The sequence below is a fragment of the Tamandua tetradactyla genome, chromosome 4, assembly GCF_023851605.1.
Source record: "Tamandua tetradactyla isolate mTamTet1 chromosome 4, mTamTet1.pri, whole genome shotgun sequence".
Classification (NCBI taxonomy): Eukaryota; Metazoa; Chordata; class Mammalia; order Pilosa; family Myrmecophagidae; genus Tamandua; species Tamandua tetradactyla.
In genome coordinates, this window is record NC_135330.1 from 153,222,743 (window position 1) to 153,234,974 (window position 12,232).

At 34.2% G+C, this 12,232-nt stretch overlaps 1 long non-coding RNA gene across 1 annotated transcript in view; it reads right to left on the reverse strand.

Annotated features, from left to right (window-relative positions):
* Positions 1–8,591, reverse strand: part of LOC143679449 (uncharacterized) — a 35,667-nt gene extending 27,076 nt beyond the window's left edge. The window contains exon 1 of the long non-coding RNA XR_013173779.1: positions 8,542–8,591. This is a non-coding gene — a long non-coding RNA (uncharacterized LOC143679449). The remainder of the gene's footprint in view (positions 1–8,541) is intronic.
* Positions 8,592–12,232: the final 3,641 nt, after the last annotated feature.

Below are 12,232 nucleotides of genomic sequence, written 5' to 3' on the forward strand. Positions count from 1 at the left end.
GTATATTGCATTTTGGCAGCATTAGCAAACCAAAAGAAGACTCTAGTTATTATGAATTCTTGGAATATTTGCACTACAAAGGAAAGAAACATATTAAAAATTTATTTTTATAAGAGTCTGAGAAATACTTTACAAGCAAATAAAAAATAGTTGTTGGATTTTATGCACTATGATGACATATTCTTAATGTTTTGACAGCAAACAGTAGTATGTCATTAAAATAATTATATTTTAAAATACAAACATTATTATACAGTGGTTTCAAACAACAGGTAAAGAAGGCATTTATATATATTTAAAAAGTATGGATTTTGATTGAGTGTATTTGAATGTTCATCATATTCTTAATGACACATTACATTGCATTGTCTCTTACACAAGTATATATATATATATAATATATATATATATTTTTTTTACATAAAATCCTGATACCAGGGATGTAAATTCCTAAAATTTCAAGAAAGCCATGTATCTAGGTTTATTTAAAAATGCTTATTGTGATATATTCACATACCATACAAACCATCCAAAGTATACCATCAACAGCTCAAAGTATTGTTGCATAGTTGTGCATTCATCAGCACAATCAATTTTAGAACTTTTTCATTACTCCAGAAATGAACAAGGAAACAAGCCAAAAAATCCTAGCATCTCATATCCCTAATCCACACCCTAGGATTGACCACAAGCATTGGTATGGTACATTTGTTACTGTTGATGAAAGAATATTAAAATATTACTGTTAACTATGGTCCATAGTTTGCTATAGGTACATTTTCTCATCTACTTTATTATTAAGTCCTTGTAACAATGATGCATATTTGTTCTAGGTCATAAAATATTTTTTTATATTTTTACAGTTAATCACAGTCATTATCCACCACAAGATTCATTGTACTATACAGTCGCATGTTTTAACCTCTAGCTTTTCTTTTAGTGACATACATGACTCTTAACTTCTCCTTTCAACCACATTCACAGACAATTCAGTGCTCTTAATTAGACTCATAATGTTGTCCTACCATCACTTTTATCCATTTCCAAATATTTAAATTCAACCGAGTTAAAGAGTCTGTACATATTATGCAACCACTCCCCATTCTCTGGCTTCATTCCATTTACTAGTATATATTCTCTATATTAATGCTATGAGTTTACATATTATAATTAGTAATATGTAATATTATTATATATTTAGTAGTGGGATTGCCAAATCATATGCCAGCTCTATACTTAACTTTTTAAGGAACCGTCAAAACTGCTTTCCACAGAGGTATAAAATTTTATATCACCAAGAGCAGTGAATAAGTGTTTCTATTTCTTGATATGCTCTCCAACTCTTATAGGTTCCTATTTGTTTAATACTGACCATTCTAGTAGGATTAAAATGATATCTCTCTGTGGTTTTATTTGCATTTTCTTATAGCTAGTGGAAGTGAGAATTTTTTCATGTGCTTTTAGGCCTTTTTTAATGTCCTCTTTTGAAAATATCTATTCATGCCTTTTGCCATTTTTTGACTGGGTGGTTTGTCTTTTTATTCTTGTAGGGTTTCTTTATATATTCTGGATATCAAATCCTTCTCAGGTATATGATTTCCAAAGAGATTCTCCTATTGAGGTGGTTGCCTTTTCACCTTTTGATAAAGTCCTTTGAAGCTCATAAGCGTTCAATTTTGAGGTTACATTTATCTATTCTTTCTTTTTTTGCTTGTGCTTTCAATGTAATGTCTAAGAAACCACTGCCTATCACTAGATCTTGAAGATGCTTCCCTACATTTTCTTCTAGGAGTTTTATGATACTGGATCTTATGAATTTTTAATCCATTTTTAATTAATTATTGAATAGAATATGAGACAGAGTTCTTCTTTCATTGTTTTAGATAAGGATATCCAGTACTCTGGCACCATTTATTGAAGAGATGTTCTAATCCAGTTGACTGAACTTGGGAGCCTTGCCAAAAACCAATTGGTCACAATTCTGAGGGTCTATTTCTAAATTTTCAGTTGAAGTCCACTGATCGATGTCTATATTTCTGCTGAAACCATATTGTTTTGACCACTGTACCTTTATAAAATGCTTTAAAGTCAGAAATGTGAGTCGTCCAACTTTATACTTCTTTTTCAGGATGTTTCACTTACTTGAGGCCCTTTACCCTTCCAAATATAAATTTGATAATTAGCTTTTGCATTTCTGCAAAGTAGTTTGCTGTAATGTTGGTTATTATTGCCATGAATCTATAGAATCAATTTGGATAGAATTGACATCTTTATGAGATTTAGCCTTCTAATCCATGGGCATAGACTGTCTATCCATTTATGTAGGTTTTCTTTGATTTCTTTTTGCAATCTTTTGTAGTTTTCTGAATATATGTCTTTTACATTCTTGGTTAAGCTTATATCTAGACATCTGATTCTTCAAGTTGTATTTGAAATGGAATTCTTTCTTCACTTCCTCCTCAGACAGTCCCTTACAAGTATATAGAAACACTACTGATTTTTAGATGTTGATCTTGTATCCCACCCCTTTGCTGAACTCATGTATTAGCTCTTGCAGTGTTTCATAGTCTAGCAGCATTGCCGTAGCATTTTGGAACTTTCTAAGTATAGCATCATGTTGTCTGCATATAGTGAAAGTTTTCCTTCATCTTTCCTGATTTGGGATGACTTTTATTTTTTGTTCTTGCCTATTTGTTCTTGCTAGAACTTCTGGCACAATGTTGAATAACAGTTATTGGGCATCTTGTCCTGTTACTGATCTTTGAGAAAGCTTCCAGTCTTTTGCCATTGAATACAATGTTAGTTGTGGATTTTTCATATATGCCCTTTGCCATTGCTGAGGAAATTTCCATTGATTTTTAGACTTTGAAGTGTTTTTATCATGAAAGATTCCTGGATTTTGTCAAATTCCATTTCTGCGTCAATCAAGAGCATCATATGTTCCCCCCCCCCCCCTTTTACCTTGTTAATGTGATGTTCTACATTGGTTGATTTTCTTGTGTTGAACCACTCTATCATACCTGGGATAAAAAGCATTTGGTCATCATGTATAATTCTTTTAATGTGCTGTTAGATTCAATTTGCAAGTATTCTGTTGAGAATTTTTGCAGTTTGGTTTTAATTGTCTGTTTTTTTTTTTTTTTTTTTTGGTCATATCTTTATCAGGCTTTGATATTAGGGTAATATTAGCTTCATAGAACGAATTAGGTAGTATTCTCTCCTCTTTTTTTGGAACTAATTATTTCTGGAGTGATTGGTACCCTAACTGGTACCCTAAGCTTCATTTCTAGACTCTCCCCCAAGCCTCTCTCTCGTCTTTTCTTTTCAGCTCAAAGAACTCCCTTTAGTCTTTCTTTTAGGGCAGGTCTCTCATTAACAAACTCTTTCAGGTTCTGTTTATCTATGAGTATTTAAAAGTCCCCCTCATTTTTGAAGGACAACTTTTCTGAACAGTGAATTCTTGTCTGGCATTTTTTTTTTTCCTTTCAGTATCTTAAATATATCATGCCACTCCTTTCTTGCCTCTGGTTTCTGATGAGAAATCAGAACTTAGTCTTATTTTGTTTCTCTTGTATGTGGTGAATAGCTTCTCTCTTGCTATGTTAGGAATTCTCTCTTTCTTTTTGGCATTGACAGTCTGATTAGTATGTGTCTTGGAGTAGGCTATTCAGATTTATTCTGATAGGCTCCTTGGATTTTCATTTCTTCTTTAAGGGTTGGGAAATTTTCAACCATTATTTCCTCAAACATTCTTCCTGACCACTTTTTCCTTCTCTTCTCCTCTGGAACATCCATGATGCTTATGCTTGGCACTTAATGTTGTCAATCATTTCCCTGAGAACTTGCTCAAATTTTTCCATTCTTTTCTCCATTCAAGTTTGAGTTCTCTGTCTGCTAGCTCCCTAATCTTTCCTGCTGCCTCTTCAGATCTACTCGTGTGACTCTAATGTCTTTTTAAATTTCATCTATAATGTCTTTCATTTCCAAAAGATCTGTTATTTTTCTTTGTATGCTTTCCAATTATTCTTGATCCTCACCCAGGTGTCTCCTTAATATTCTTCATATCTTTAGCCACTGCCTTGAATTGATTAAGGAGATTTTTTTAACCTTTTTGATTAGTTCCAAATTCTGTATCTCCTCCAACTATTTGTTCCTTTGATTGGACCACATCTTCCTGTGTTTTAGTATGTTTTATGATTTTTTGCTGATCTCTGGTCATCTGATTATCTTGATGGGTTCATTCTGAAGGTCAGTGTTTCAAGTCTTTTTTGACTGGGTTTGTATAAAGGCTCTTCTCTGTCAGTTGGATTGCCGGTATTTCCTAGCCAAGAAAGGGCTAGGTACCTGTGCTGGAGGCACAGCCAGATCAAATGGGCTCTGGGAGAGGGTCTGGAAGGACTTTTTGGAGCCATTTTTTTCTTTGTCCTTTCTTGTCGCCAGGCTGCACTTTCTGGCCTGACCACCAGGTGACGATCTCCAGCTCTCTATTCCCCTCCTATCTATGAAGGCAGACTGTTAGGTTTTTTTGCCAGATTCACCTCTGAACCATGTCAAAGAGTGGCACCCTGTAGCATTTGACCAAGAGGGGCTGAAATTGTGGAATCTCTTATTCTCATTTTGTTGGTGAATATCTGGCTCAGTGTTGAGCAATATCCAGCTCTGTGCTTGGGTCAGAGACCTCCCATGTCTGTCCCAGGCCACAGCTGTCCATCCCCCAGGCAATAATTGGGCTGTTTGCCACTGCTTCCCTCAAGGGAAGGGGTTGGGTGCCAGGAGCTGTGATTGGAATCACTCAGTGTCTGATCACAGTTTCTCTGTCTCCTTATCCCACTCTTCCCTGGGTGCTGTACTGAACTCCCCTGGTCTACAGGTCCCCAAAGAATTGATTCAGACACTTCCTGCCTGGCTACTGCTGTTCTGGAGAGAGAAAGAGATTCTGCTGCTCCCTATCTAACCCTTCATTTTGGAAAGTGCTCCTGTGAGCCCAAGAATAGCAGCTTGTATTCTCCTGTGGTTCACAGTAGACTTGAGTCCCTGTGTCTCGATATGCATGGATTTCTAACTCACTGCTGTGAGTAGCTTTAATAACTCTTTATAAGAATTAATATTTTCCTTTAGCTTTTTCTTATCCAACATTGCAAATTCTTTAACATTTATTCAAAAGTAATATTTGCCTTTCCTATTTAGAAATAATTCTTAATATTTTAAAACTCAGGCCTCTAAAAATGGCTTGAGTGGTTTTTTATGGAAGGCCCTTCATAAAAAAAATATACATATGCATACAAATATAAGTATAGGCATATATATATCTAGACAGATCTATACACATAATATATAACTGTATCAGTTTAAATGAAAATAACCTTGAAATGACCTCAAAAGTGATTCTTATCTCAGGTTAAAAGTGGTAAACTCAATGATAGAAATTCAAAACTGCTTCAACAAGTTACCCCAAATTTTAAGTAGACAAATTTTACAACTTTTCATTAAGGCATACTAATCTTTTATTAGTATTTGGGATTTTTTATCTTTCTGAAATCGTTGTTTAATTAGCCCACTCATGTTATGAAGTGATGGGCTGTGCCAATAGCTGAAAAAGAGATTGCATGGTGAGGACAGACTGTCTTTACTTTAAGCAACAGAATCATTAATAATTAACAGAGATGGAACAGTTTAAAAATACATGAATCAATTTCAGCCATTTTTGATGTAAAGGGTGTGTGCATGCACGCTGTCCCCAAAATAACTGTTTCTTCTAATATTAACCTCAGAAGTGATGTTTGTCACAAAGAATGACATCAAGAAGATTTGTCAAATATAGACAAGGGAAGTCATCCACTGTTCCATTTTCTGTCATATTTTTAGCAAGCTGAAATATCACAGAAGATGGATTTGACAGGGTTTTCTTTTCAGCATCTATACCTGCTTTTTATTGTTATGTTACTAGTGTTATTTTTAAAACTATCTGTAAAACTAATTTTCATTCCATATAGTTTAATATATATAACCGTTATGCTTATGTCATTTTAAGTTTTTAAGCATTCTCACTCTTATCCTTTTCATATTATTATCACAAAAAATTATATTTTGTTAACTAAAAGCTTGTCTGTGTTCAGAATATCTGCCAAATATTTTCTGGATCACAAATGTCTTTGTTTTAGAGGTACTTCCATGATATATTAAATTTCTCTCTCTCTCTCTATCTCTCTCTCTATATATATATGCATGTGTGTGTATATATATATAGAAATATATATATAGAAATATATATAGAAATATATATATATATATATATGTATATATATTAGTTCTCTGTTTAACATCCTGTAATTCACTCCACTACGGTTAACATAGAAAATATTTATCTTCTTCCTGGTAAACATATTAAGGAGAAAATCCTTGTCAATATTACGTAATGATCACATCTTTGTCAATATTAAAATGCCTCTGTCATCTATTAAATTAAAGACACAGTTTTATTTTCATGACTAGTATAGCACAAAAAACTATCTCCTTGGAAAAAAATTGCCAGTTTGAATTTTTTATACCGTTTTGGCACTTGAGGTAGTCCGTATAATTGATTTCTTAATTTGCCAAGCAGTTTTGTTTATTGTAGATTCCCTTATCAATGCTCTTTGTTTTTCATTTTGTATCACAAAATGTATCACAAGGTTACAGGTTGGGACAAACTAAATCTAGTCAAGATACTTTATCAGTGTTACAGATAATAAATGGCACAGAAGGGTTTCAAGCCCAAACAGCCTGGTTCTAAAGTACGTGGCCAGAACCACTGTGCATTTTATATTGCCTCAGTGCATGTGTATATATTCTTATCTGACAGGAGAGAGATTGAGGGAATTTTCTCTTTTTAGTAAGTTGTGTAAATATCATGGAAATACATATGTATGTATCAACTCTGTTATACGCAAGATTATTGGTGTTTTCAAGGTCTAATAACCTTCAAGGTTTGGCAAAATATACCCCTGATGGCCAAATCTAGCCTACCATCTGTTGTTTTTTTAAGCCACATCAAATTTATTTACTATTTTCTATCTCTGATTTCATGTTATAATAACACAGTTAGGTAGTTGCAATAAAAAGATGATCTATTCCTCAAAACTTAAAATATTTATTATTTAACCCTTCCCTAGAAAAGTTTGTTGACCTCTTATCTCAACTAACTTACTCCAGTTCTTTTAGAAAAGCAAAATGGTAATATGCTAGATTATTGAGGAAATGCCCATCTCCATTCCAGCCCCAAATGAATTTTTGCTCTTACCTTGCATCCTTTGTCAACTAGATTATCAATCAAGTTCAGTCACTATAAATTTACCAAAAATATGTAGTGTTTTGCACTGTTTTTTTTTTAAATTATAGTTAGTCAATACTTTTAGCATTGTCTTTTTATTCAACAGTTCTTTTCAATTTTGCTTTTCAATTTTGCTTCATTTCTATAACAGTAATTTTTGTTATAGTTAAGGTGCATATATGTCTTGAATTTTGATTTGTGCATTTTGGTGTTTCAAACTATAATAATATATTAAATGGAGGTCATTTTTATGGGCAGAAATAGGAAATTTACAAGTACTTTTCCAAACAGTTAAAATGATACAAAAATAAAATGAGACAATGAATTTTGCCATTTAATCATTTAACTCAGACCAACTGAATAAGTCAATAGCAACGAGTCAACATATGCAAAGTTAAACATGTCATAAAATAAAAATAGATAAGGATAGGGTATCTTCTTCTATATGTCATGTAAGATGTAATGGCATAAATGATAACTTATTATCTCATCATCCTGCCTGGCTTAATTGTAAATTTCCCTTTGAGCAACAGCCCCAGTTCAACTGCCCTGGGTGTAACTGCAGCTGTCTGGCCTGTAACCTTCACAAATTTGGCTTATAGGAGTCACCTTTGGCTTTTGGAATGGCCCCTGCTGCTTTTCCTCCAAACAGTCGTTTCTCCTTTTGTGCCACATAATTTACTGACAAGCCCTGTATCTCCATATAGATTTTATAATCAGCTGCCTTCATTCTCTAAACAGCCCTTGCCACTTTTGCTTTTCACATCATATAGTCTGGAACTTCCAATCCCCAATGTCCATGGGAGAGCCCTAGCCCTCCACTCTGGACCACAATAAAGGCAAAAGCCTGGACCCCCTTGTGCTTCTTCCTTCCTTCCTCCATCGGCCCCCTCTGCAGTCAAGGCTAGGTGAGCCCAGCAGACCCCCTGCCACTCGTTCTCCCTCCCTGTGCAGGGCCTTTGATCTTATAAAGCTGTCCTCTCATGTGTTCTCAGCTGGCTGTCTGGTTTATGCCATCACCCATAGGACTTTTCAGATCTAAAACATAGGATTTTCTATGCGAATTCTTTGAGAATATCCTATAAGAAAATTCATTACTTTTCCTATCTAGAACAAATGTGTGATATTTGGAAAACCCTTGGCCACACAGCATAAGTTCTCATATTCACATATTCATAATCCCAAATATTAACATAAGGCAACTATCTAATATCCAGTTTTAACACTCTTACCCCTCTCACAACTGATGATTGTGTATAAGACAGAGAAAGATTCAGTTGATTAGAAGAATTTTAAGGGAAAAAAGAATGTTTGGCAGAAAAATATAGTTAACTGAAACTGCTATTGGTTACCCTCACCACCACCACTGCAGCAAGTATCCAAATGAAGATTCATTGATTGGATATTGGGGTTGAGATTTTCCAAGAAATCACAGGTTGATAGAATATTTTAGAATCATCAACTGATATATATTAGTTCAATCACTGAAAGTAGGTGAAGTCTTCAAAGTAAGGATATGGAAGATGCAGTGAAAAAACAAAGGATATGTGAATAGTTTCCCTCAGCACCCTTGAATGAGTCAAATGATATTTGTGAATCTTAACGTCCAGGTCCATTAGTCAAGATACAGAAGATGGCACATCACAAGCCTACCTGGGTAAAAAATCATAGATAATAAAAGCATTAGTTACTTTATGTTTACTCTAATTATGATCATCTGGCCTATGATAATCCATTTGTTAAAGCTATGGCTCTAATAAAGGGAAAAAACAATTCTGAAATGATGAACGATGATACAGTAATGAAATATAAGAATATATATTTATTTCTAATCTAAAATCTGATCATCTTTCACAAGTACATTATATTAGTTTGCTAAAGTTGCTGGAATGTAATATACCAGAAATGAAATGGCTTTTATAAAGAGAATTTATCATGTTTCAAGTTTACAGTCCTTAATCCATAAATATGTCCAAACTAAGGCATCAAGAGAAAGATATCTTGGCTCAAGGAAGGCTGATCTGGGAAGGCATGCATGTGACTGACGTTTGCTGGTCCTTATATTTGGTTTGTTGCTTCCAGCTTCTGATGACAGTGGTTTCCTCTCTAAGGGTCTTTGGGTCTTCACTTAATTCCTCTGGGACAAGGCACAGTTCTGAGTTCTGCCTTGTTTAGCATCTCATGGAAGGGCACATGGCAATGTTTGCTGGGCTCTGCCCATGTCTGGGCATCTGCTCTTTCTCTCAGCACTCCAAGCATCTTCAAACGTCCATGTCTCTATCAGCTCTGAAGTGACTGTTCTCCAAATGCCTGCGTCTGAGGTTTCTTCAAGATGTTTCCCCATTTAAAGGACTCTAGTCAACGAACCAAGACCCACCTTGAATGGATGGAGTCACATCTCCATCTAATCAAAGTCCTCACCTACAATTGGGTATGCCACATCTTCATGGAGACATCAAACTTTAAGCCTTAAACAATAGGTCTGGCCTCACAAGATTGGTTCAGGATTAAATCATGTCTTTTCTGGGATACATAATAGCTTCAAACTGTCACAAATACCTTTCTTATCTCTCATCATACTGTTAATTTTGATGCTAAGAATTAACATTTAATAAAATCACTATATATTTGCAAAAAGGGGAAGGAAACAAAAAAGGGCATTATGTTTTAAGTTATTTAATAACACATTTATGGATTAAAGAGCATATTGAAGTTGTGTGGGCTCATTACATTTTTCAGAGCATCATGGACTCATTGGGGAATCTGCATGTTTTTCTAGACTCTGGTCCTCTGGCATCTATTTAATGGCATGCCTGAGTGTCTGACCAAACCGCGCTCCTTTTATAGCTGCATCATATACATGTTCTTCAGTATTATTAACCTCAGTAACATTGAAGAAGAAAGAGAAAACAAATTTCAAAAAGCAAAGGAAATGAAAGAAGTAATTATGTTAAATAAAAATGCCAAAAAAATGAAATAATTACAGGGTGTGTGGTTTGGTTTTTGAAAAGACATCTTTTGGAAAATATAAGAAAAATCAAACAGTAGAGAAACTAGTGCTTATTCAGGGCACTCTGCACTTGGATGTTTTCAGTTCGATTTAATTGCAACTCTAGTTATCATAACATACTGGAAATTAAGTTGTTTACCAAATTAATGAGAAAAATTATTGATTTGTTACATATTTTATTACTGAATGCCTATGTCCCATTCTGTTTCTTTTATATCACTGTGTTTCACAGCACTTTTCTCATTCAGAGGCATTAGTTCACTTGAAGACATACAATCTTTTTCTAAATTCATAAAAACAAAATGAAAGGAATGGGTAAATTTACACAGATGGTTAATTTAGGTAAAAAAAATGACAATTTCCTCAATTTAGTTCATTTGTCCTCTTAATTCTCTGAAGCACAATTTTATGTTCAGTGTTTTCCTTCTATAGGATTATATTAGATGACCAAGTTTGCAAACAAGTATGCTATATGTGCATATGGCTCTTTGCCTCTCTGACTGCCATACTTTGCTGCTTTACAATTTTTAACTGTGTTTGTAAACATAACACTTTGAGCAGGATAAAATATTTTACAGTTCTCCAGTTGGCTTATTGAGCTAATTGCAATTGTTTTTGCATAATGACAATTAATTACTTAATAGAAACATATTGTTAGAGATGATTATGTGATTTTCCAGAATTCAGTGGTCTTCTATGACAAGTGAAACCCATTTAATATCAGAAGCATGTAGTTGAAAACAAATAATGGAAAACTTAATACATTGTTATTATTCCTTAGCATCTCTAATATAATAATAAAGCAGTAGGAAGAAAGTGCAAGCATACATTTTGGTTTGCTAAAGCTGCTGGAATGTGATTTACCAAAAATGGGTTGGCTTTTTCAGTGGGGATTTATGAGGTTACAAATTTACAGTATTAAGTCCATGAAAATGTCCAAATTAAGGCATCATGAGAAAGATAACCTTCTCCGAGGAAAGGCTGCTGGCATCCAGGGTTCCTCTGCCACATTTCTCTCCTGTGTTCTGGTTTTAATGGTTCTCGCTCTCAGCTCCTGTTGGTCCTTGCTTGTTTCTCCCAGGGCATTTCTTTCTAAACTCACTGGGCTTTTACTGTCTTTTGTTCTCCTCACAAGGGATTCCAGTAAAGAAATATGACTTACATTGAATAGTTCAGGTGACATCTCAACTACAACAGCCTAACCAAAAGGTCCCTCCCACAATCAGTCTTCCCCCACAAGAATGGATTAAAAGAACACATTTTTTTTTCCCTGTGGTACATAACAGATTTAAATCAGCACAGAATATGAAGTGTTTTATTTTGTATTAGTAGATTGTATGTTTGAATGGTCAAGCTCATATCTAAAATGAAACATAAACAATATGGAAGAACATTTCTTTTACTGAAAGTGATACCCCGTTGCTTAAATAATTTAAACAACATGACATCTCATATAACCAAATGATCTACACTAAAATTCAATGATAAAATTTTAAATGTTAACATAGTTAAGGTAATTCTAATATGAATTAACATTCTGAAAATGAAAATAGTGTATTATTCACAATAGTTATTTTACATGATATTTAAAGAGTTTTTTCTATTAAATATTTCTATTATGTTTAATCATTGCCAATGGATGACTTTATGTAATAATTCAGGACGTCAAGATACCATCAGGACTGCATTTCAATGATGTGCTTGTGGGGTTTGCAGAGATTGTCTAGCTTGCAGAGCAGCTGAAATCATAAACAATATGGCACGTGGAAGATACCTTTCAGGAAAAGCTAGTTGCTCCCAGTGACCAGAGAAGCTTCGCACACAGTAGGAGTTAAATGAAGAGAAAAGAAATTAAAGCAAATTCTAAAAAGCTGAAATTAAAAATATTAATTTAGAATTTACTTTTTTTCAAG